Raw genomic sequence first — 26,913 nt, 5'->3', positions numbered from 1 at the left:
ATGCCATATGCATATGCAAAATAAAACATTTTTAATAATCTCTATTCATTTTAATTATTTTATAAACATAAGAAAAGCTTACCAAATTTAGTTTGCCTTAACATGAAAATAAATCAACTGAACCAAACTTAGCACAATACATAAGATTTGAAATGGTGATAAAGCCCTGTAAATTAAAGCCAGTAAGCACAAGATTAAATCAAAATGGTAAATAATCCTATTATATCTCATATATTTATTTTAAATTATCTATAATTTTATAATATATGCTTATGTGTGTGTAAACATGTATATAGATATGCAAATAGACATATTTATTTATAGACACAAAAAATCCTAAGACATTGTCCCTTCTTTTAAATATTTTTTTTTAATTTATTTATTTGACAGATCACAAGTGGGCAGAGAAGCAGGCAGAGACAGAGAGGGGGGGAAGCAGGCTGAGCTGAGCAGAGAGCCCGATGCAGGGCTCAATGGGATCATGACCTGAGCTGAAGGCAGAGGCTTTAACCCACTGAGGCACCCAGGCACCCTTTTAAAGTATTTTTTTGCCTAACATTTAGAGCCTAAGAGCAATGGATTTGTTAGGTTTGGAAAAAAGAGAAAGAATTAGTGGAACTAACTCTTACATGGTACAATTGTCTATATGATGTTTAATCTGAAATTAGAGTCCACAAACTTAATGGTTTGTGAGCATTTATTCACTCTGTATCTGTGTATAATTGATTGGCTTATTTATTAAACTAAAGTAGCTTTTAACTTCACTTACTGTTAACTCCAAATTGTTAATTTTTTAAAAAAATATTTTAATTTTGTTCAATTTCTTTTTAATTTAATAATAATATTGTTAATGTTATCACTATTTCTGTTTTCTGTGTGCTTAACATTTCTCCAGAGTTGAACATGCCTTATTTCCCAGTTTATAGTAATGTCAGTCCATTTGTAAAGACGGTAGAATTTTATTTGATGGTGATGGACTTCAAGACATAAAAACAAACTCAAAGACAAAGAGATAAATATCAAAGTGTGTACATACACACACACACACACACACACACACACACTCCTGTTTTACCCTCTATTTACAAAATGACAGACATTATACAAGTACATTCATTTTCCAATACAGTTGACCCATTTACGTTACTTTAAAGAACAGAATGAAAGTCTTGCTAGATATAATAAACCTTTCCCTGCCTTCTAAATAAGACCATTCTGCATATGATTTACTGATTTCATTGTGCTTTAATACACTGAAATCCAGAGTGTAGGGCACCTGCCCCTACATTAGATAGTTCTGGTCAGTACACTAATATTCATAGGTCAGCTTTTTGTAGAGTTTTTTTTTCTCTGTCTTCAGAGATACAAGATATTAGCCATTCCTTGCTTCCAGATATGTCCACACAGTGTCGTATGAGAGAGTCCAGGCTCTGCATACAGACAGGCCTGGGTTTAGGGGCTAAGTCCAGTATTTATGAGCTATATGGCTTGTCTGACTATAAAATAAAGATCCATTACATCTAACTTCACAGGAATGCTTCTTATGAGTGATGCAAATTACATCATCATGTAACAAGTTACAGTACCTGGCACATATTGAACATTTAAGATGTAGTGTTCCTTGCTACCATCCTCTACAACACTCACACCAAAAACCTTGCACCTATCCACTCCTGACCTCTTCCTACATGTCATTTATGAACTAGGCAACTACACAACCAAAAGGGATTGAATTACAGCTAAACCAAAAGGCAACGATTATTGTAGAAGTATTTATTTATTCTAAGTGGACACTATTAGCAGAATAAAGAACATAAGTCTGAGGGCTGACCTATTCTGACCTTTAAGTAGGTAATATTTAAGATGGTCTTTGAAAGATAGAATTTAGCCTGGAAGACTTACAAGTGGAGAAGCACACTTTGTAGAGGAAATGGATACCAGGCCTAACACATGAGCACTTGAGGAATAAGGGGTAGTTCAGCTTACTCCTTAGTGAGTATATGTGGCGGAAGCTAAAACTCAAGAAAGAGTATGGGCCTATTTTGTTATGCAGTCTGAGTGCCAAATTAAGGAGTTTAGTTTAGTGGAAAATGAGTTAGTATTTTCTAAGCAAAGGAGTGTTGTTTTAGGAGGATTTCTCCTGTGTTAGCATTTGGGATATAAGAGAGTTGGGAGAAACAAAAGTGAGGAAATAATTTAGGAATTTATTAGAATCATTCAGGCAAAAAAGTAATAAGGCATAACTCTTACCTAGTAGAGATGCACATCGCTACAATCTCTGTGAAAGGCAATTTGGCAATACTTATCAATATTACAAAGGCACAATTATCAATATACATATGTATCAATTAGAAAGGCACATATGTCCATCAATATTACAAAGAGGAGGAATATGTATGTATACTTGCTTTTATATACATAGAATATTTCTGGAAGAACACACACATACCAGTGGTACTAGTGGCTTCTTGCTGAAAGAACTGAGGGGCTGAAGGACAAAAGTGAGAATATGTTTCACTGTGCACCTTCCTGCACCTTTAGAATCTTATATGATGCAATATTACCCATGCAAAATGTTTTTTATTAAGCTTTTAATTTTAATTCCAGTATTGTTAATATATAGTGTTATATTGGTTTCAGGTGTACAATACAGTTATTCAACACTTCCATACATTACTCACTGCTCATCATGATAAGTGTACTCTTAATCCCCATCGCCTATTTTACCCATCCCCCCACCACCTTCCTTCTGGTGTAGTTAAGAGTCTATATTTTTCCTTTGCTCATTTGTTTTGTTTCTTAAATTTCACATATAAGTGTAATTATATGGTATTAGTCTTTTTCTGACTGACTTATATCACTTACCATTATCTCTTCTAGCTCCATCAATGTTGTTGCAAATGGCAAGATTTCGTTCTTTTTATGGCTGAATAATATTTTGTTGTATAGATATACCACTTCTACTTTATCCATTCATCCATCAGTGGATACTTGAGCAACTTCCATAAATTGGCTATTGTAAATAATGCTGCAGTAAACATAGAGGTGCATGTATCCCTTCAGGTTAGTGTTTGTATATTTCAGGGGTAAATATCCAGTAGTGTAATTGCTGGATCATACAGTAGTTCTATTTTTAAATTTATGAGTAACACCTATACTGTTTTCCACAGTGGCTGCACCAGTTTGTATCCCCACTAACAATTCAAGAGGGTACCTATTTCTCCACATCCTTGCCAACACTTGTTTCTTGTGTTTTTGAGCTTAGCCATTCTGACCAGTGTGAGGTGATATCTCATTGTAGTTTTGTTTGTATTTCCCCAATGATGAGTGGTACTGGGCATCATTTCATGTGTCTGTTGGCCTTCTGGATGTTCAACATATTTTGGATCCTAACCCTTTATCAGAGATATCTTATCCCATTCAGTAGGTTGTCTTTAAGTTTTGTTGATTGTTTCCTTTGTTATGCAGAGGCTTTTTATTTGATGTAGTCCCAATAGTTTATTTTTGTTTTTGTTTCCCTTGCCTCAGGAGGGAAGGGTAACAAAAGCTCAGGAAAAGTTGCTAAATCCCAAGTCAGACCAAAATACGTTTTAAAATTAATGAGACCTAAGGTCATAGTGGTAGCTATAGGGTTGGAGAGATGACCTATCAAAAGTTTATAGTGAGGGACAAATATTTATAAGGGAAGAATAGGGACATACAAAAACAGAAAATTGTGGAAAGCCTAGTACTGAATAATATTGTATCATGTTATAACACAGCCTGAAGTAGAGAACCAAAGGTTCATGTGCATTAGGCAGAAAGAGAATTTAAGAAATCACGTGTTACAGCAAGAGCCTTTGGGGAATATAATTATTATCCCAACTTAATGGTGAGGCACCTAAACACCTGGAGGTTTATTGCCTCACCCAAAGTAGCACACTGAGTGTCAGAGTAGAGCTCTAAGTAAAAATTAAGAGACGTGGGATGCCTGGGTGGCTCAGTTGGTTGAGCAGCTGCCTTCGGCTCAGGTCATGATCCCAGTGTCCTGGGATCAAGTCCCACATCAGGCTCCTTGCTCGGCAGGGAGCCTGCTTCTCCCTCTCTCTCTGCCTGCCACTCTGTCTGCCTGTGCTCACTCCCTCTCTCTCTCTGACAAATAAATAAAATCTTAAAAAAAAAAAGAGACGAGGGCGCCTGGGTGGCTCATTTGGTTAAACATCTGACTTGGTTCCAGCTCAGGTCATAATTTCACAGTTGTGGGATTGAGCCCTGCATTGGGCTCCCCATTCAGTGCACTTTGCTTTAAATTATTTCTCCCTCCCTCTCTGCCTCTCCCAGCTTGCACTCTCTCTAGCTGTCTCAAATAAATTAATAAAATGCTTAAAAAATTAAAGAGGTATTTAGAAAAGCATAAAAAATTGCCTTCATAGCAGGAAGGGACAGAAGATTCCTGTCCTCCTCCTATCTCCCCCTTTACCCACGTACCCCCCTAATAAGGCAAATTTTCTTATTCAGCAGGCACTATTCCCTATACATTGGTATTAATGAGACCATTTATAAAAACCTATGCAGTTCTTCCAAAATTCTAATGTGTCCAAGGCTTGCCTTACTGTAATAATAATAATAATAATAATATCCAAGCAAATATTTTTAGGCTTCCCCTTAAGTCACTATGGAAATGTTGAACTTTAATAGAAGATGGAACCTACTTCAGATTTCAAAACCTCATCCAGTCTCCTTGTATCTGTTAGGTTCAGCTCTGGGTAGTTGCTGCTATGTGAAAGGATTGCCAGTTTTGATACAGAAACATTTATAAACTCTAGTTCTTTTTTTTTTTTTTTAATTTTTATTTTTTATAAACATATATTTTTATCCCCAGGGGTACAGGTCTGTGAATCACCAGGTTTACACACTTCACAGCACTCACCAAAGCACATACCCTCCCCAATGTCCATAATCCCACCCTCTTCTCCCAAACCCCCTCCCCCCAGCAAACTCTAGTTCTTTTTAACAAGCTAGTTTACCTAGTTCCTAAGAAAATTCACTTTAAGAAAATGTAATTCCTCATTATGTAACAGTATTACTTATTGATTGGCTTATCTATAAATGAGTTACTTTAAAGGACTTACAGCTTAATGAAAGAATAACAAAATTATAGGTCTAATGCTGGGCTTCTACTACAAAAAACTTTTTGACATAGATATTTGGTTTAGTTGCAATCTTTTGTGGCCTTTTCACCTTTTATCTCTAGAATTAGAAAACTCTGTCATGGTAGTGTTCTCACCAAAACATCGAACTAACCCTTCCAGCTGCCGGCAGCTTTGGCGATCAGTGCCTCTAGCTGTGCTGATCCATAATGCTTGGAATCTTTTGTATTTGCTTTTCCCCCATCTCTTTGGAAATGCCCTTCTAGGTATCTTGCCTTTAATTAATTTTTTAATTTTTTTTTTCCTCCTGATTGTGTGGTTTAATGGGTAATTTAAAACACGTACCCACTCCCTGTAACCAGGTGCCTTGGTTGGGACCGAGCAACAGAAGGAGTCTATGGGGAAAGTGGTGGGATCTGAACCACTGGAGTTTGGTTAATGATAACATACTAATGTCAGTTTCTCAGATGTGACAACTATACCCTGGTGACATTGGACATTAACACTGGGGAGGGACCCTGAGCCACAGATACAGGAACTCTGTACCTTCTAGGTACCTTGCCCTTAATTTTTTTTTTTCCTTTTCTGAGAGAGAGCATAAGTGCCTGCAAGCCAAGGGATGGGCAGAGGGAGAGAGAGAAGCTCAAGCAGACTCCCCACTGAGCACAGAGCCCCAGACAGGGCTCAGTCTCATGACCCTGAGATCATGACCTGAGCTGAAATCACAAGTCAGACGCTCAACTAACTGAACCACCCAGGCGCGCAGCATGTAGTTAAGTTTTATCGAGTACCTTAGCTGGCTCATGTATCTGGGTCAGTCTTCTTATCCCTTCAAAGCTGAAAGAATTACTTCAATTATATTATCTTGTGTCAAACTTTATATCTTAAAATATCTTTTTTCAATCAAAACAGTAAGGTATGACTTTGTATATCTAGTCAAGATCTACTGTATTCCTTCTTATTGAAGGTATAGATATCTGAGTGACTTTGTTAATAGCTAGTGACTCTCCCCACCCCCAACCCAACAAAAGTAAATTCAGCTTTATGAGCAAATACAATTAATTGAAACTTCCTAATGATGAAGCTGATTTTGTAAATACCTACATTTAATTCATTCACATGTGAGCTCAAATCAGATTTTCATGTGGGTCCATTACTTGAAGGATTTTTTTTTTTCAATTCTATAACGTTTTTTCAGGTAAACACCTTCAGGGAAGTTTAATTTCATTTTCTCTATATATTTTCATTATGTGATGGAGGCATTACTTAAAAGAATGTTTTTTTACCAAAAAAAAAAAAAAAGTGCTTTCATTGCAAAATTGAATATTACCTTTGTGCAACACTGCTACTTAAATCGGGTTTTCTCTTAGTCAGTTTTAAATCTATCATAAGCTATAACTGTATCATTATCCTGTCACTTTCTGAGTCTAATAGAACAAGAACAGCTGTTTTGGGGCTCTAACTAACTGCAACAGGTTTCTTTCAGAGTAATGTAGGAACAACATCAGAACAGCACATCTGAGGTACATAGTGCAAAATTAATCAAAAATTAGTGGTCTGAGAGTTGGAGACACTCACGTGACATGCAAACATTTGTTCAGCACCTGAAGTAATGACAATGAATTAAACCAATAGAATTACTTCTTCCGGCACCTAACAGAAAGGTTACTTGATCATCAATCATTAGCTTATAAAAAAGGGCTGAACTCACAGTTCTGAACATATAGCCAGAAAAATTAAGTAAGAGACATACATGTGATAAAGAAAGACAAATGATCCAAGCTCAATTGCTTTAAATTACATTGACCTCATCAGTGTACCTTTGAAACCTGTCCCTAATTGAGAGCAATTGATTTACCCTTCCAGGTTTCCTTTAAAACCCATCAGATCCCACATTCAAAATGTTAAGAGCCCTTTGCCAAATTGTTTTGCAATTGAGCTTTCCTTTGGGTTTTTAAATGATGACTAAGCTACAAGTCAGGTAGAAAAACAGTACTCAATGAATTTAAGCCTTAGATATGAAAGTGACATCTTTTTTCTCCCACTAGACATGGTAATAAACTAATGAAAGTAATTTTTAACACAAAGCTGTTGTAATAGCACAAAAATTTTAAAGGCGTCAGGCACCAAAATGAGCTGTGAGCAGAATCACCATGCAAAAATGTCAGATGTCTCACCTACACCCCAGGATAAAATGATCAAGTTTCTCAAAATTAAGGAGGAGGATATTCACAAAGAGTTGTGCTGTGCAGTGAGCACAATCTCCACTGCCTTCTATCTGTGCGAGAGCAGAGAGGTGAATGATTGCTCTGCTGCTCATCTCAGCTCTGGCATGAGCATCACTGGAACCATCACAGAGCTTGATGTGGGTTCCGCCACACAAAGGGACACATTAAGCTGGTGTCTGCCTTTTGACTGGTAAGACTATAGAGCATGAGAGAGAGTTTGGCTAAAATGGTCTGTGTCAGAAAAAGACAGGATACGTCTGGGAAGTGGGCACCGTCTTTTCCAAAGTCAAAACAAAGGCCCCTAAATCCTAGACTCAGCTGTGGAATTTTTAGTAGGAATGTTACCCTGGAATCCATTTAAAAGGGGTCCTGCTCAAAAGGACTGGGGAAAGCACTAGCCTACTAAAGGAAATTGCATTGGTGGGGCCTAGAAGGAGTATTCCCAAAAATTTCAGATGGCTTTAAAGATATGCCATCTATAAGTCAACTGATAATTCCCTGCATCATTTTCCTTCCTTCATCTCCACGTCCCAAACACTAAGGGGTCAGAAACCTCAGGAAGCAAGACAAAGAATAAAATCACCCACTGGAGAATCAATCAGCCTCTCCTCCCAGCCCCTCTCACAGATTCTCCCTAACACCAGGTCACAGCTGAGAGAGAGAAGATTTAATATTGCAACTAGTTTGGTGTTTTGATTGTTTCCTGGACCAAGAGATTTAAACTACTAAATCAAGTCACTGTTAGCAACTTAAAGCTACAGGAGAACTTTCTGTCACCTAAGAAACCAAGGAGGCCATGCTGCCAGCCCTAGCCTTCATTCAGAGATAAGGAGAAAACCACCGATACTGCATAGCTTTTAAAGGGAGTGTACAAAAAAAAGTAATAAGGTTACTTTAATGGTTACTCCCCATGAATCCTAAATGTTTAATGTGTATTAGTTACACAATGATTTTAAAGAACATAGATATTATATTTGTTTTCATGATGACCTGATAAAGAAATATGCCATAAAGTGAAATATATTCATTCTTTTTTATAAATAGAGCAGATAGAAACATGTAGACTCTGATGCTAAAGGAGACAAAATACATTATTGTACTCAAAATACATTCTTATACTCAATATAATATCTGATAATCATATAACATGACATTGAGAGTATATATGACCATTTACAGCAGAACAATCCTACAACTATGAAGTCCAACCTGATTTAAAAAATAAATATAAAAAATTAAATGTGCTCTGAATGCTGACTTCTTTTTCCTACATATGAGGCAAGAACCAAAAAGAACTCAAATATATTCACATAGAGTTAACAATTCTAATTTTAAAATTGATGACAAGAATTTAAAGACAATCTAAATATCATATTTTACCCAGTGAAATTATGTCTTGCATCTTTTTCAGGTAACATATGTCTATGCTTACTCTGTTGTCAGATACCATGTTGAGGCCTTCACATGTATTATCTCACTGAAGCCTTCCAAGTAATTTAACTGGAGATATTTAGAAGTAACTATTTTCCCCCTCCACAATCTGATGAAAGACCATTCTTCTACCTTCCTTATTATTCCTCATTCACAGTTGGTTTCTCTTCCTCCCACCTCCCCCCACCCATAGCTCATTACCAATTTAAAGCTATACAGTCAAAACTAAACCAGTGTCTGAATAATTCTTCCCAAGAAGTGAGAATCTGGCAAAATGAGGTGTGATTTGACTGACATGAAGAAGGCAGTATTCCTCAGAGCTCAACCATAAACTATCGTCATTCATGAACTCCACTAGATAGCTTCCTCTCTCCTGTTTTGTTTCTATTTATGTTCCTGGTGAATAGGAATAAAGCCCAGGGAATTGGGCCACAGTGCTGAATATAAGTCAAGTAACTCAAAAGACATCTGCTTTTAAAATACACATTGTTTGACTCAGTAATTTCACCCACATTAAAAACTTTCCTAAGGGGGTGCCTGGGTGGCTCAGTGGGTTGGGCCACTGCCTTCGGCTTGGGTAGTGGTCTCAGGGTCCTGGGATCGAGTCCCATATCGGGCTCTCTGCTCAGCGGGAGCCTGCTTCCCTCTCTCTCTCTCTCTGCCTACTTGTGATCTTTCTCTGTCAAATAAATAAATAAAATCTTTAAAAAAAAAAAAAACTTTCCTAGGAATGTAGTCAAAGATTCAAACCAAGATATATCAACTATGATAACTAATCCACTGCTGTTTATAACAGGGAAAGTTACAAACAACCCAAAAGGCCAATAGTAGAAAGTAAAATGCAATGATTAATAAGATAGGTTACTATATAGCCATTAAAATATACCTATACATATTTCAGAAACATTTTTAATGATGTAGTAAGCTGCTAAAGATATACTTACTGCTAAGTAACAAATACTAGGTACCAAATTATGCCATATTTTAAAAAGTACATGCGAATTTTGCAAATATGTATGTGTGAATGTACATATGTATGTGTATATATATGTGTGTATACATGTATATATGTGGGTATACACACGTATATATATATATACGTGTGTATACCCACATATATACATGTATACACACATATATATACATACACACACACATATATATAAACATACACACATACATGCAAACATAGATTACTTTCCGGGTAGGTGGTGAACTTGAGGCAATTTTGGCTTCTTCTAGCTTTTTTAAAAATTTTCCAATTTCTTACATTAAACATGTAATTTTTAACAGCCAAAAAACCCACCCATAATGAGGTGGACTTCAATTCAATTCAACAAACACTTGTTAGTAGTCTATTCTGTAATCAAATTAAGTTCAACAAATGTTTCTTTAATGAAACATGCATATAACTATAGATATAAAGACATGGTCCCTGCTCTTGGTGAGCTCACAGTTTAGCCAGAGTAACATAAAGGAGCAAAGGCAACTTACATCAATGTTGTTATAAAACAGCACAAGATACATTAGAGATACATAAGAGGTAGCGGTCACCTAAAACTGGGAATGTCACAGATTGGAAAGAGATAAGAGGGTATTCCAGGTAGGAGGAAGAAGAAACATCTACAAATGCATGGAGGCATTTGTTGGAATGGAAAGTAAATGAAAGCAAACGGAAAGATACGAAAATAAGAAGAAGGTAGGGTCTAGATCATGATGGACTCTAGAAGTATTAAGGGCACAGACTTTAAAGCTGCACTCTACAGTATAGTAGCTACAAACGACAGGTGACTATTAAACACCTGAAATGGGGCTATCCCACAATGGGACATACTGGAAGTATAAATATAACATACCAGGTTTTGAAGACTACCCCCAAAAATGCCACAATCTCATTAATAATTTTTATGTTGACTACATGCTGAAATGATAATATTTTTAATATACCAGATTATATGTATTATTACAATTTCAGTTGTTTTCATTTTGTAATATGACTACTAAAAATCTTAAATTATTTATGTGGGACAGCACTTTTTTAGAGGACAGATTAGAAGAGAACACTGAAAGAAGGAAGACCAGTTAGAAGGCTTTTAAAGAGCACAGAACAAAATGCAAAGAGGGGCTGAACTAGGCAAGTACACATAGGGATAGAGAGGAAGAAATAGATTTATTAAAAAAAATATATTATATTGACAAAGCAGATAAGCTAACTATGAAAAGGAGCTGTAAGTATTTGGAATACTCTAAGCTTTTTGGCTTGATGACAATATGATAAGTAGTGACCTCAGACAAAACAGAGTACAAAAAGAACACAAACTCTTGGGGTTCCTGCGTGGCTCAGTGGGTTGGGGCCTCTGCCTTCGGCTCGGGTTGTGGTCCTGGGATCCTGGGGCTCTCTACTCAGTGGGAAGCCTTCTTCCTCCTCTCTTTATCTACCTGCCTCTGCCTACTTGTGACCTCTGTCAAATAAATAAACAACAACTACTAGACTGGCTATCTCTGAAAAAAACTGATTTTTTTGTCCTTTGCTCTAAGAAGACAAAACAGAATAATGTAGCTACTCTTTGGGGCACCTGGGTGGCTCAGTGGTTTAAAGCCTCTGACTTCAGCTCAGGTCATGATGCTGGGATCGAGGTCCTGGGGATACAAACTCTTGATGTAAAGATTCATTCATTCAAACATTCATTTACAGAACACCTGCCAGTGGTTAGGTACCAGGGATCTAGCAATGATGAAGTAAATGAGAGCTCTGCTCTCCTAGAATCTACTTCCACTTTCCTGTGAGCATATAGTGAGCTCAAGTTCGCCATGTTTAAAGTGAGATGCTATGGGATATTCAGATTAACTAAAAACTTAGATGTTTGTGTATAAAATTTAGGACAAATATATGAATGGTAGTTAGAGATTTGAGAATCATTATGGTGCTTCCACCTAAGGACAGCAAAAAATAAAACCCTAAGAAACACCAGCTATTCAAGGGGAACATGGAGAAAGAGGAATCCAGGAGAAGAGAAATAGGAGAAAACAGACCCAAAAAAAAAAGAAAGGAGAAAAACTTATGTGTGGTCGAATGGAGCATTGCCAAATACAGCAGCCTGGATTAAAACTACCAAATATCCACACGACTATGTAATTTGAGGCCATTGCTCGTCTTCGACAGGGCATTTTTAGTGGCATGGTGTGGACAAAAGCCAGATTGGAAGACAAAACTGATGACTAAAGACAGCACCTATACACTGCTCTTCTGAAGAATTTGGCTGGGATGGACAGCAGCTAGAAAAGATAAGCACTGAGGTGAGAGCCTAAGATGAGAGGGAATTGAGGCATGTTTTCAGGTATAAGGGAGGGACAAGTAGAGAGAACTAAAAAGAGAGGAAAACAGAGGTGTAAGTGATAGAATGAGATCTCTTGGGAGCTGAAAGTAGATGGAGTGGAAAGCACTGGGAGATATATTAGTACTGGATGCAAAATAAAACACATCTGGCTGACCATGTTGGCAACATAGATCATTCCTGACTTCATTCACTTTCACAAGAACAACTAACATCTATTCAAGAGCAAGACACCACTGAGAGAATCCTAGAACATGGCAGTGAGGCTGAAGCACAGCCTTGTACCTTATAGACCAAGTGAGACTGGTGTAGGAAGTGACATATGTTTGCCACATTGTTCCTCCCACAGGATAGCATATCACCACATAGAGATGTCTTTCCTAACACTTCAGTTCCCCTAGTGGGGAAAGAGAACCCAGAGATGACAACCAACCTGCACAAGCATTTGGGCCACTTTGTGAGAGCCCTTATTCTGATCTCATACCATAGGGACTGCAGGATAATCTGCAGGGCCCAGCCACTGGAAATCTGGCTGTGCTGGAGAAGTGGGGAGTAAAATGGAACAACCAGCATACAGATCCTGGTAGTCCAAGTTCATCCCTATAGTACCCAAGTAGTAATCCCCACTCATAGCTCTGATCATATGCAGGACCAAGTTGGGAGCACATTCTGACCAGGGAATTTGGCAGGATACAAAGCTGCCTGATTCAGATCTTCAAATGAAGAGTTCTACCAGCCCTACAGCCTGCTTTGCCCACACAGGCTAAGTGCTGAGTCACTTCCTCACCAACTGTGAAGAGTCCCTTTCAGCCCCACTGACCAGAAGGCTGGTGACAACTCCTGGAAGCTATGTGACCAGTGGCACTTGAGCCAAGAGGTAGGAGAGCAGAGTCAGTCACCCTCAGAGCAAAGCCAGTACCAGATATGGAGATTTTCCATGCTATGCACAGACAGGGGAATTAATTCATAGCCACAGCTAAGAGTGTCTCCTGGCCCATCCCAACTAGACAGCCTATTTAGGATATTGAGATTAGCCTGCAGTTGCCCAGACAAGGGGCTTCAACCCAGACAAGGGGTTGAGATGTAGCCCCACACACTGAGAAGCCCCAGCTAACCATCTTCCAGCCCCATCTGACCAGAAGGACTGACAAAAATACCCGAAATCTCTGAGGCCTAGGGGCACTCAAGCCAAGAGAAGAACAGACAGAACCAATGGTTTACTGAGCAAAGCCAGTGGCCCTGTGCAGCCAGGGAACTTATAACAACAAAGTGCTCTACCAGTTTTAGAGCTGTTTATTCCATTGCTCCCATTCTGGGAATTTAACTCATAACTCCACTCATTGCTGAATAAATCCTTCAGCCTATCTGACTGGAGAAACTAATCAGAGAACAGGAAGTTGTACAGACCATTAAACAGCCCTATGTACAGTGGAATTTGAACAGAGAGCACAGCCTGTGGCTTGCCTTGTCTACAGAGAAAAACTGATAGTTTCTTCAGACCAGGGAATTCCATGAACACTCAGGTCTGATTGGAGCCCTCTAACAATGAGTATAGGCCCTGGGCCCTGGCCTGCTGCCCTGCCAGGGCAGGAAAGCTAATTCACAGCCCTATCCACTACTGAATGTAGTACTCAGTGTCAAGCATTTAGTAAACATGACCAGAGAATTCAGGCAACTGCAGAGTCCATCCTACAGCCTTTCTTGGGTATAGAAGTAAGCCAACTTGATTATCCAGCTGTTCTCAACTACTGGCAAATCCCCCACCCCTTTTCTCAGGGCTTCAACAGTTGTCTCACCCACAAATAGACCATAGCGGGCCCCACTTGTCCAAAGGTATTACCAGCAAACATACCCAGAAACCCAAACTGAGCTGGCTAGTGAAGAACTGTCTCTGCCAGGGAAAACTGTTAAGTCTGGAAGAGGAGTCCCATTATGAAAATATACAGATACAATGCAAGGAATCGAGGACCATGAAATATCAGGTAAATATGACACTACCAAAAACAAAACAAAACAAGATACCTAATAAATCTCCAATATCTGACTCTAAGAACTGTCAGAAAAAGAATTCAGAATAATCCTTTTGAGGATCTTAGTGAACTACAAGGAAACACAGATAGACAACTAAAGGAAATTAGGAAAACAGTACATGACAAAATGAGAAGCTTGGCAAAAAAAATAGCAACCATCAAAAGAGAGAGAAAAATGCAATAACTGGACTGAAGAACTTAATGGAGTTTCAAAAGAACACTCAACCTCACAGAATAAAGAGTTAGCAACCTAGAGTATAAAACATTGGAAATTACTGAGAGAAGCAAAAGAAAAAATGAAAAAGAATGCAGAAAACTTATGAAAATTATAGGACACAATGAAAAGAAACACATTTTTGTATTATGAGAATTCCAGAAAAAGAAGAGGATAAGAAAAGAACAGAAAATATATTTAAAGTAATAATGCCTTAAAAGTTCCCAAACCTGGGAAAGGAAAGGCTATCCAAATCTGTGAGACCCAAAGAATCCTAAATAGGTTAAACCTATATAGGGATACATCAAAACACATTCAGTTAAATTATCAAAAGTCAGAGACAAAGAATTTAAGAGGGGCAAGAAGAAAGAAAGAAGTTACATACAAAGGAATCGCCATTAGGCTATCAGTGGATTTCTCAACAGAAACTTTTCAGGCCAGGAGAAAATGGGATGACATATTCAAAATATTAAAAGAAAATAACTCAACCAAAAATTGTATATCCAGCAAAACAATCGTTCAGAAATAAATGAGGTATAAAAATGTTCTTAAACAAACAAAAACAGGGAGTTCATTACCATCATATATGCCTTACAAGAAATACTAAAGGGAGTTTTCTGAGTGGAAGTAAAAAACGTTAATTAATATCCTAAAAACACAAAAAAGATAGCATAAATCTCACTGGTAATAGCAAATATATGTCAAAGTTAGATTTTGCAATATAGCAACAGTGGTGCATAACTCACAATTCTAGCTTAAAAGTTAAAAAATATATATATGTACCAAAAATCAGCATAAATACTATAATCTGTTATTAATTGCACAATATGAAAAACAAGTGAATTGTAACAGTAGTAATGTAAAATATGCTGAAGAGAAGTAAAAGCGTAAAGTATATGAATTTTATTGAGCTTAAGTTATTATAAGTTTAAAATAGGGTGTTATAAGTTTACAATATTTTATTGGGCCTCATGGCAACTACAAAGAAAAATCTTGCAATAATTGCACAAAGGTGATAAAGAAGCCAGAACATAGTCATATCAAGAGAGATCAAAACACATTAAAAAAAGACAACAGGAAGGAAAATGAAAATGGAAAGGAAAAATGAATCTACAAAACAACTAGAAAACAATGAATAAAATGGCAATAAAAGGTCTTTCCCTAACAATAATAACTTCAAACATAAGCATATTATCTAATCAAAAGATACAGAATAGCTGATTCCATTAGAAAAAAAAAAAAAACCACAGGATCCAACTGCATGCTGCCTACAAAAAAACTCACTTTGGCTTTAAAGACATGGATGGGCTGAGAGGGAAGGGATAGAAAAATACCTTTCAAGCAAATGGTAACAAAAAAAAGCAGAGGTAGTTATCCTTACATCAGTGAAATAGACTTGAACTAGAAATAGTAAAAAGAGACAAAGGAGGTCAGTATATACAGGTCCAGTAACTCAAGAAGCCATAACAATTGTAAATATTTTTGCATCCAACACTAGAGAACCTAACTATTTAAAGCAAAAATTAACAGAGCTAAAAGAACTAAATGGTAATACAATAATAGTTGGAGATTTTAATTCTCCACGTTCAATAACGAATTGATTATCCAAACAGAGAATCAATAAGGAAGCCAGATTTGAACAACACTATAGACCAAATGGATCTAACAGACATATACAGAAAATTCTACCCAACAATAGCAGAATGTACGCTCTTCTCAAGTACTCGTGGAACATTATCTAGGACAGACCATATGTTATGCCACAAGTCTTAGCAAATTCAAGAAGACTGAAATCACACCAGGTATCTTTTCTGAATACAATGGCATGAAACTAAAAATAAGTAACAAGAGGAAAACTGGAAAATTCACAAACACAAGGAAACTAAAAAATACTTTTCTGAACAAACACAAGATCAAATAAGAAGTTTAAAAATAAATTTAACAAGTTTCTTGAAACAAACAAAAGTGGAAATGTGACCATACCAGAACTTATGCGATGCATCAAGAGCATTCTAAGAAGGAAATTTATAGCAAGAAACACCAATATTAGGAAGCAAAAGTTTTCAAATAACCTAACTCTATACTTCAAAAAACCTAGAGAAAGAACAAACTGAGCCCACAATTAGCAAAAAGAAGGAAATAATAAAAATTAGAACAGAAATAAATGAAATAGAGGACAGAAAAAATTTGAAAATATTAAGAAAACCAAGAGTTGGTTTCTAGAAAAGATAAATAAAATTGACAAAGCCATAGCTACACTAACCAAGAGAAAGGACCCAATTCAACAAAATTGTAAATGAAGAAGAAGACATTGCAACTAATACTACAGAAATTAAAAGGATCATAAGAGGTACTATGAAGAACTATATGTCCAAGAAACTGGACAACTTAAAAAGAAATGGAAAAATTCTTAAAAACATACATACAATTATCAAACCTGAATCAGGAATAAATTTTAAAAATCTGAATAGACCAATTATTAATAGGACAATTGAATCAGTAATTAAAAATCTCCCAATGAAGAAAAGCCTAGGACCAAATGGTTTCCCGCTGAATTTTACCAAACACTTAAAAAACACTAATACTTCTCAATTTTTTTTTGAAAAACCCCTAACTCATTTTATGAGGCAAGTAGTAAGGGGATACCAAAACCGGAAAAGGACACAACTAGAAAACTATATGCCAGTATTTCTGATGAACATGGATATACAAATTCTCAATAAAATACCAGCTAACTGAATTCAGCAGCACATTAAAAGAATCATTCACCATGATCTTGTGGGATTTATCCCTGTGATGCAAGGATGGTTCAACAGAAGCTAATCAATTAATGGGACACATCACATTAATATAGCACAGTAACAGAATAAAAGAAAAGAAAAAAAATGATCATCTCAATAGATGCAGAAAAAGCACCTGACAAAACTCAACATCCATTCATGATAAAAAGTCTTAACAAATTAGGCATTAAAGGAACATAATCTCAACATAATAAGGGGCATGCATATACGACAAGCCCAGAGCTAACATCATACTCAGTGGTGAAAGGATAAAGATTTTCCTCTAAAATTAGAAACAAGGGTGCCCACTCTTACCACGTCAATTCAACATAGTACTAGAAGTCCTAGCTAGAGTATTTGGCTAGAAAAAGAAATGAAAGTTATCAGAATTGGAAAGAAAAAAATAAAACTGTCTCTATTTACAGATAACATGATTTTATATAGAGAAGACCCTAAATATTTAAAAAAATGTTAATATAATCAATGAGTTTAGTAAATCTGTAGGATACAAAATTAACATACAAAAATCAGTAGCATTCGTATACACTAAAAAAATTTCTGAAAAAGAAATAAAGTCACATATTTATAATAGCATCAAAAACAATAAAATATTTCGGAATAAACTTAGCTAAAGAAGTGAAATTTCTCTATGCTGAATACTCCAAGACCCTGGTGAAAGAAATCAAAGAAGACACAAATGAATAGAAAGATACCATATGTTCATGGATTCCATGAATTAATATTGTTAAAGTGTCACTACTACTGAAAGCCACCTACAGATTCAATGCAATCCCTATCAGGATTTCGATGGCATTTTTTTTTAAGATTTTATTTATTTATTTGACAGAGAGAGAGATACAAGTAGGCAGAGAGGCAGGCAGAGAAAAAGGGGTAAAGCAGGCTCCCTGCTGAGCAGAGAGCCTGATGTGGGGCTCCATCCCAGGACCCTGAGATCATGACCTGAGCCTAAGGCAGAGGCTTTAACCCATTGAGCCACCCAGGTGCCTTTAATGGCATTTTTTAAATTTTTATTTTATTTTTTCAGTGTTCCCTGATTCATTGCTTATGTACCATACCCAGTGCTCCACACAATACGTGCCCTCCTTAATACCCATCACCAGGCTCACCTATTCCTCCACCTCCAAAACCCTGTTTGTTTCTCAGAGTCCACAGTCTCTCATGCTTTGTCTCCCCTTCTGATTTCCCCCAATTCACTTTTCCTTTCCTTCTCCTAATGTCCTCCATGTTATTCCTTATGCTCCACAAGTAGGTGAAACCATCTGGTAATTGACTCTCTCTGTTTGACTTATTTCACTCAGCATAATCTCCCATCCATGTTGATACAGATGTTGGGTATTCATCCTTTCTGATGAAGGCATAATATTCCATTCAATATGTGAATATTCATTGAATATATGAATATTGAATATATGGACCATATCTTCTTTGTCCATTCATCTGCTGAAAGGCATCTTGGCTCTTTCCATAGTTTGGCAATCGTGGCCTCAATGCCATTTTTTATAGAAGTAGAATAAAATCTCTGAAATTTATTGGGAACAAAGCCCCTAAATAGCCAAAGAAAACCCTGAGAAAGAAGAACAAAGCAGGAAGTATCATACTTCCTGATTTCAGGCTGTACTATAAAGCTATGGGCATGAACACAGTATGGTACTGGCATAAAAACAGGCAAAGAGAGTAACAAAATAGAATAGAGAGCCCAGAAACAAAGCCAAGCATAGTCAGTCCACTAATATTTGACAAGGGAGCTAAGAATACTCAGTGGAGACAAGAGAGTCTCTTCAAAAAATGATGTTGGGATAATTGAATATTCACATGTAAAAGAATGAAAGTGAACCTATTTCTTACACCATTCACAAAAATTAACCCAAAATGGTTTAAGCCTTAAAATGTAAGACCTGGAAGAAAACAGAGGAACAAAATTCCTTGACATCGGTCACAGTAATGTTTTTTTGGATAGGACACCTAAAGCACAAGCAACAAAATCAAAAATAAACTAATGGGACTATATCAAACTAAAAAGCTTCTGCACAGCAAAAGAAACCATCAAAAGAGGAACAGACAACCTACAGAATGGGAAAAAATATTTGCAAACTATATAACTAATAAGGAGTCAATATTCAAAACATTTAAAGAACTCACACAACTCAATAGAAAATAAATATAAAAAAGAAAAGAAAAACAAACAACAAATAAAAATAACTTAAAATGGGCAAAGGGTCTGAATAGACATTTTTCCAAAGAAGACATATGAAAGGCATGGGTACACAAAAAGATGCCAACATCACTAGTTATTAGGGAAAAGCAAGTCAAAGCCACCAAAAGCTATCACCTCATACCTGTTAGAATGGCCATCATCAAAAGAATAAGCCATAGGAAATGCTGGCATAGATGTGGAGAAAAGGGAACCCCTGTGTAAATTGTAAATTTATATAACCACTGTGGAAAACAGTATGAAGAATCCTCAAAAAATTAAAGACAGTCTTTAATTTTTATAGTCTAGCAACTCCACTTCTGGGAATATATGAAACATTAACTCAAAAAGGTATCTGTACCTCCATATTCATGGCAGCAGTATTTACAATAGCCAAGGCATGGGAACAACCTAAGTATATACTGATGGACAAATGGATAAAGAAGTCGTGATACACACAAACTCACTGGAATATTATTCAGCCACAAAAAAGGGGAAATCTTAATACTTGTGACAACAGGGATGGATGTTAAAGGCATTAGGTTAAGTGAAATGAGTCAGTCAAAGACAAATGCAGTCTGATCTCACCTATATGTGGAATCTAAAAAGAAAAACAAACTCATAGAAAAAAAATAAATAAAAAGATCAAACTTGTAGTTACCAGAGTACCAAAGGCAAGGAGTGGGAGGAGTGGGAACTAGAGAAAGATTGTCAAGAAGTACAGACGTCCAGTTATAAAATAAATAAGTGTTAAGCATGTAAAGTACATGGTGACTAGAGCTAACACTGCTGGATGGTAAATAAAATTTTAAGAGAGTAAATCCTCAGTTTCTCATCACAAGAAAAAACTCTTCCATTCATTCGTTTCCTCTTTCTTTTCTTTTTATTGTATCTATAAGAGAAGATGGGTGTTAGCTGAACCTCCTGTGGTAATCATATCACAATATATGTAATCAAGCCATCACGCTGTCCTCCTCAAACTTACACAATAATGTATGCCAGTTATTTCTCAATAAAACTGGGGGAAAAGGACAAATGTCTGTTAAGGGCACTAGAAAGTTGAAAGAGCTCCTGCCTGATGACCATTACTCCCAGCTGATCATGCGAGGGATACCTAGGAAGGTTGAGGAGAGTGGAGGTGAAACGGAAGGCCTCAAGGGCAGGAGGGAAGATTGAAGGAGCCGCTGAAGGGAACTGAAGATCTTGAGTAAGAATCTCCAGGAGTGGGGCGCCTGGGTGGCTCAGTGGGTTAAAGCCTCTGCCTTCAGCTCAGGTCATGATCCTGGGGTTCTGGGATCGAGCCCCGCATCGGGCTCTCTGCTCGGCGGAGAGCCTGCTTCCCTTCCTCTCTCTGCCTGCCTCTCTGCCTACTTGTGATCTCTCTGTCAAATAAATAAATAAAATCTTAAAAAAAAAAAAAAAAAAAAGAATCTCCAGGAGTATGGAGGCATCACTGAGATTGGGCATGAGGTGTGTCCTGAAACATTATGTGTTCTTTTCTCTAGTGTGCTGAACAATCCATACGTGGAATGTGGAAACTGAAAGAACTGAATGAAAAATTGATATAAAGTCTCACGCAAAAAGATGATTTGGGATATCTGAATGTGATAGTAGGAGACAAGTTCTAATTGTTCACCACAGAATCCTGCCTGCTAGAGCAAGTGATCAGATGGACCCTGAGAGATGCAGAAAAAAACGAGAGAATTAAGATCCTAGAGATATAGATAAGGTTGATGAACCGCTGGAAGGAAGCTATAAGTGAGAAATGGTATTCCTCCAAAATACTAATAATATATGGACAATAACAACAATAAATAGCTATAATTTATTAAGCAATTACTATGTGTCAAGCAGTTCTTTAAATGTTTTGTTTTATTGAATTCAATTAACAAAACAACACAGTGAGGTAGTTACTTTTTTATATCTTTTTTTTTTCTTTTAGACGAGTAAATTAAAAATCAACAAACCAGTAGGTAGCAGGACCCATTTTTTAAATGAAAATTGGGCATTTTTATTTATTGTTTTATACATTTTTTATTTAAATTATATTTAGTTAACATAGAGTGTATCATTAGTTTCAGAGGTAGAATTTAGGGATTCATCACTTACATAAAACACCCAGTGTTCATTCCTTCAAGCACCCTCCTTAATGCCCATCACCCAGTTACCCCAACCCCCCACCCATCTCCCCTCAAGCAACCATCACTTTGTTTCCTAGAGTTAAGAGCCTCTGTGGTTTGTCTTAACCACTGTGCAGGCCAAAGTCAAAGGCCTAAAAGATCTAGTTTATTTACAAAGGAAGTTTCACAGGAAACAGAAGCAGGAGGGTGGTAGAGTAAGTGAAGACTAGGCAGGATTCGGGCAGAGGACTACAGGTAAACAGGGATAAAGTTAGAAGAGGTGAGAATCAATCATTAAGAAGGCCACAATTTGAATGGTGCTAAGGATTTACCAGAACGAATGGCACTGAAAAAACAACTAACCCTAGATTTTCCCCACCTTACAAATGAGACAAGTGGTGCCAACTCAAGGCACATGCCAAATATCACAAGTAGTTCAGAGAATAAAGTTGAAATGGCGCTGTGTCAGCCCCAGGGAAGTTAGCAATCTAGACACAAATAAAGCAATAATTTTTTAAAAAGGATAATACAAGCCAGAGTAAGAAAATGTTGGAAAGACCTAACAGTGGTGCTCTGGAGCTCATTTTGTTAAAAGACTGAATTTGCTTGGAGAGATCTGAAGACGTAGAGATATATATATAGATAGATATATCTATAGAATTGATATATCTATATCTATATCTACATATATATATATATAGAATTGAAGCAGGATATATATATAGAATTGAGATAGGTAGAAAAGTGCAGACAGAAGAAACTGCATAAACAAAGTCGTGGAGGTCAGCCAAGATGTAGGCAAGACCAGGAAGCACCGGCAGGGAGTAAGCAAGGCAAGCTGACTGGTGCCTGAGGAACAGAACCAGGATACAAGAGAAGATTGTAAAGGTCACCTGGAACGATGTCATCACTAAGGATGACATCCTGAATTTTATTTAATTCAGAAGGCAATGAGGAACTATTTGTGGGTTCAAACCATCATTAGAATAGCCTTCTAATCCAGATTTTTTTTATTTATTTATTTTCCAGAAAGACATGTGCTTATGTAATGGAGGGCAATCTTGCCCATGGTGGAACTCATATATTTTCATGATAGTAAAAATGGACTCCCAGAGTTTGATTACTACTTCATAAATATAAACTGTTTTCCTTTTTTCTCTCCAAAGAATTACTGTATGTTTGTCCTCTGCCACACATTTTAAATGCCATGAAAAAAGTAAAAATAAATATGCAAATCAGTCTTTTCAATGGAGACGTGATAAGGTAATAAGAATCTGAGCACTGGGTGTGGTGAAAAAAATAATGAATACTGTTATGCTGAAAATAAATAAAAAAAAAATTTAAAAAAACGAATCTGAGAAGTACATGTGGAAATGGAGAAAAATTTTGCTTTGGTTAAAAAATAATAGTAATAGGGGTGCCTGGGTGGCTCAGTGGGTTAAAGCCTCTGCCTTAGGCTCTGGTCATGATCCCAGGGTCTTGGGATTGAGCACCACATCAGGCTCTCTGCTCAGCAGGGAGCCGGCTTCCTCCTCTCTCTCTCTCTGCCTGCCTCTCTGCCTGCTTGTGATCTCTGTCTGTCAAATAAATAAATAAAATCTTAAAAAAAAAAAGTAATAGTAATAATAATAAACATAGGATTGAAGGGGAATTAGGAACCAGTTGCACATGTCTATATGGGCCAGATCTCCCTCTCTCTCTCTTCTTTTTAATCAGCTTTCTGTGCATCTACATACATATGTCAGCAGTACAGAAACCCTCAAAAGGCAGGCCAAGAGTACTTATCACGTTCTTTGTGCTAGGGATAGTTCTGAGGCTAGGACATCAAAATACACTTATGGACTTAACAGGACACGTCTGTTTTTAAAATGTATTCAAAACAAACTACAAAAAGACAATGGCTTTTGGCAAATGGGATCTTTTCTATGAGAAAAAACAATGGGTCTGGCCAGTTTTCCTCAAATTATATTTCAGTGGTACCTGCATCAAGACAATGGGAATGATCTAAAAAAATGCAGGTACCAGGGGCGCCTGGGTGGTTCAGTGGGTTAAGCCTCTGCCTTCAGCTCGGGTCATGATCTCAGGGTCCTGGGATCGAGCCCTGCATTGAGCCCTGCATGGGGCTCTTTGCTCAGCAGGGAGCCTCCTTCCCATCCTCTCTCTCTGCCTGCCTCTCTGCCTACTTGTGATCTCTGTCAAATAAATAAAAAAAATATTTTTAAAAAATTAAAATAAAATAAAATAAAATGCAGGTACCAGGGCATCTTCCAGATCTAGCAAATCAGAATCACTGAGTGTAAGGTCTGGTGACCTGAACTTTTATAAACTGCCTATGGGATCTGTTATATATGTTCAGGCTTTTGATTCTTTGCTCAACTGGAAGAATACCCAAACAAAACTGCTTGGCTGAAGGACAGAAGTGGGAGGCAGACATTTTTCACTGTAAATTCTTCTGTGCCTTTTGAATTCTGCATTTTTCCACAAATACTACTTACAAGAATGGGCATCACATATTTATATTTTCACACCCAGACCCAGCAGAGCATTTCTAGCAGTAGGATAAGAAAAATGTTTGTGGTTTTGGTCATAAATGGCATGGTTTATAATAAATATTAGAAGTAACACACTTTTTTACAACCCTATTTCCTCTCCCCTCCCCTTGACCTCAAAAGAAACAGATTACTGTGCTGTCAACTGCTTTTACACCAGGACACATGTTTTGCTCCTTATTCTTCTTGGTAGTGATTCATGCATCTCCAATACCTGGAACTAACTAGATTCATATGGTTGAGGCTAGAAAGTGAGATAAAGCTGCCCACACCTTTCTCTTAGCCACACTTTGACAAATGATAATCTGCTTCCTCTTCCATAAATACCACTGTATATGCTATTTGGCATTTAGCTTTTGCTTTTTACAGAAAAATAATCATAGTGAGTATGTTGTTAAACATGTCTGTGTCTATCAGGCTAGAAAGAATGTTTTCAACTGTTAAACAAAATTTATACCTTTTCCAGAGTTTCCAATGATTTGAGTTTTAAGCAGCTAATTAGTCCTTTTGGTAACAATTACTTATAGTATGCATGAAAGAAAAACTGTTGTAGAAATGCAGTTGTAACTTCATGACATTTTCTTTCTTATTAGATTCTACATGTTGGATAAAGATAATTTATTTTGATACATTTACACTTTTTAAAAAGACAAACAAATCCTTAGTTCTGAAGCACTCAAAAATTATAAAGGCATCCTCCCTAGGGAATGATTAGTATCTATTTTCCCTGAACTGGTAACCCTTTCAAGCTTCCTTGTTTCTATTCCAGCAGAAACTATTGCCAAGAAATAAAGCGACATTACAGTTGTCATAGGTCAGAACAAGAGTAAGAAAGAAATACTGTCTGGAAAACAAACTAATTACTTTACCAAAATATTGTCATTACACATCTGTTCTCACTAGTCCTGTTGTTTGTAGTGCATACCTTCCTAACTAAAAATTAATAAAGAAAACTTGGAGAGGTTACATGTTCAGCAAGAGAGATAGAATATTCCATGTGTAGAGAGAATATTGTGATACACACTCACACACACACACACACACACACACCCTACAGACACACTATTTAAAAAGAAGTTATTTTATGTTCTGACCAATTATATTCCCTCCGTGACCCTGTATTTCTTAGAAAAACAAAACAATCCCAGGCTTGAGTTCAAAGTCTGAAAATGTCTTGAGGTAACACATACTACAAAACCATCACATTGAAACAGTCCTTTTGCTAATGATGCACTTTGCATTATGTTAATGAGATATACAAAAGAAGAGCTGAAAACCTGGGGAAGGTTCCATGGCTAGCAGCTAAGTAGCTTTTCTTTTACAGGATTAAGTTCAACACCTTAAAAGTATTACCTTAATTTTTTCTAATCAGGTTAACTTTCATCAAAAGCATTGTCATTAACTAGCTCACAGCTCATTCTGGAGTGCCTCTGTCTTTAGTAGACGGAGTAGCATTTTTTACTTTCTATACTCATATAGGTAAAACAGTGACACTCTGCTTTAAATGTCAGAGTAAAATGTTTTCGGGGTTGAAATGTAAATTCAAAGAGAGTTCAAATGTGTTAGTATCACAAAGTCACACAGTATCTCCACATATCCCATTTTATGCCCAATGCAGATGCTATTCAAGTGAAAATAGAGACACATAGATGAATTGATAAATTTCTCACAAATAAAGCAAGAAATATAAACCAGTGGATAAGTAGATTAATTTATATATATATATACATATTACATTGTGTTAACATTTTTTCATTTAATAAGCAACTTGAAGTACTCTGCTGTTGTTGTTGAGCTACTTGAAAAATGTGGCATATAAAACAAATGATGGGGGCGCCTGGGTGACTCAGTGGGTTAAGCCTCTGCCTTCGGCTCAGGTCATGATCTCAGGGTCCTGGGATCGAGCCCCACATCGGGCTCTCTGTTCCGCAGGGAGCCTGCTTCCTCCCTCTCTCTGCCTGCCTCTCTGCCTGCTTGTGTGCTCTCTCTCTCTCTCTCTCTCTGTGTCAAATAAATAAATAAATAAACAAACAAACAAATGATGAAAGACTGCCTCTAACAGACATTAGAAAGGAATTTTCAAATGTAACATGATTGTCTTGAGTCTCTCAACAGGTGATTTTTTGATAAATTTTGGAGAAGAAAGGAAAGGGGAACAACACATAGAACTGAAGCTACTATAAAAATAAACAGAAGGTTAAATTTTAGAAGTCTCATTTTTCAGAAATACCCAATATAGTAAAAGTCTTGTTTATCAATTCCATGACTGCATCAGTTCCCTGGTAGCTATTTAAAGTCACTCTCAACGTATTTTATTTGTTGAAAGTTCTAGGACTTAAAATATGTTCAGGCAGAGTGAATAGAAATACAGTTCAATATTCTTGATCACAGTTGAAGCTTTTCATATAAAAGCCAACAGGACTTATTCTATAGAATAAAGGATATCGCTGTTTCCTCTTATTCATAGTTGTAATTAGATTTTTTCTGATTCATTGTATCAAATCTTAATGTAACCATTCTCTCATCTCTCCTACTTTACCTCAATAAATTTCCTTGAACATTTCTTTCAGTCTCTAATGAATGAACCTATTATATTCATTATTATAATGATTATAATAACTATTATTACTATTAATTCACACGACATTATATATTTTAGGAAAGTACTATTATCACATGAATTATTTTTATGATCTTTTTTATAGCAGCATAAATGGGACAGTGGTTTCTTTGCCATAGAAAATCTCATGCAGAATTATTTCCATTTGTCAACAGTTCACCAACAAAAACTATTTGCATTCACTTGAAGCAATAGCTTCAAAAAGCCCATTCTACATTCTAGACCAATTTAATCAAACCTGTAGAATTTAAATTTATTTTATTAT

At 36.7% G+C, this 26,913-nt stretch overlaps 1 protein-coding gene and 1 long non-coding RNA gene across 5 annotated transcripts in view; one reads left to right on the top strand and one right to left on the bottom strand.

Annotated features, from left to right (window-relative positions):
• LOC309862957 overlaps window positions 1-26,913 on the bottom strand; it is a 98,310-nt gene that overhangs the window by 34,036 nt on the left and 37,361 nt on the right. The gene's annotated exons all lie outside the window — the stretch shown is intronic.
• LOC309862951 (bifunctional heparan sulfate N-deacetylase/N-sulfotransferase 3) overlaps window positions 1-26,913 on the top strand; it is a 177,887-nt gene that overhangs the window by 121,046 nt on the left and 29,928 nt on the right. The gene's annotated exons all lie outside the window — the stretch shown is intronic.

This window comes from Mustela nivalis (assembly GCF_964662115.1).
Source record: "Mustela nivalis genome assembly, chromosome: 4".
In the NCBI taxonomy this organism is placed as follows: domain Eukaryota; kingdom Metazoa; phylum Chordata; class Mammalia; order Carnivora; family Mustelidae; genus Mustela; species Mustela nivalis.
This window is presented reverse-complemented; position numbering and strand designations above follow the sequence as displayed.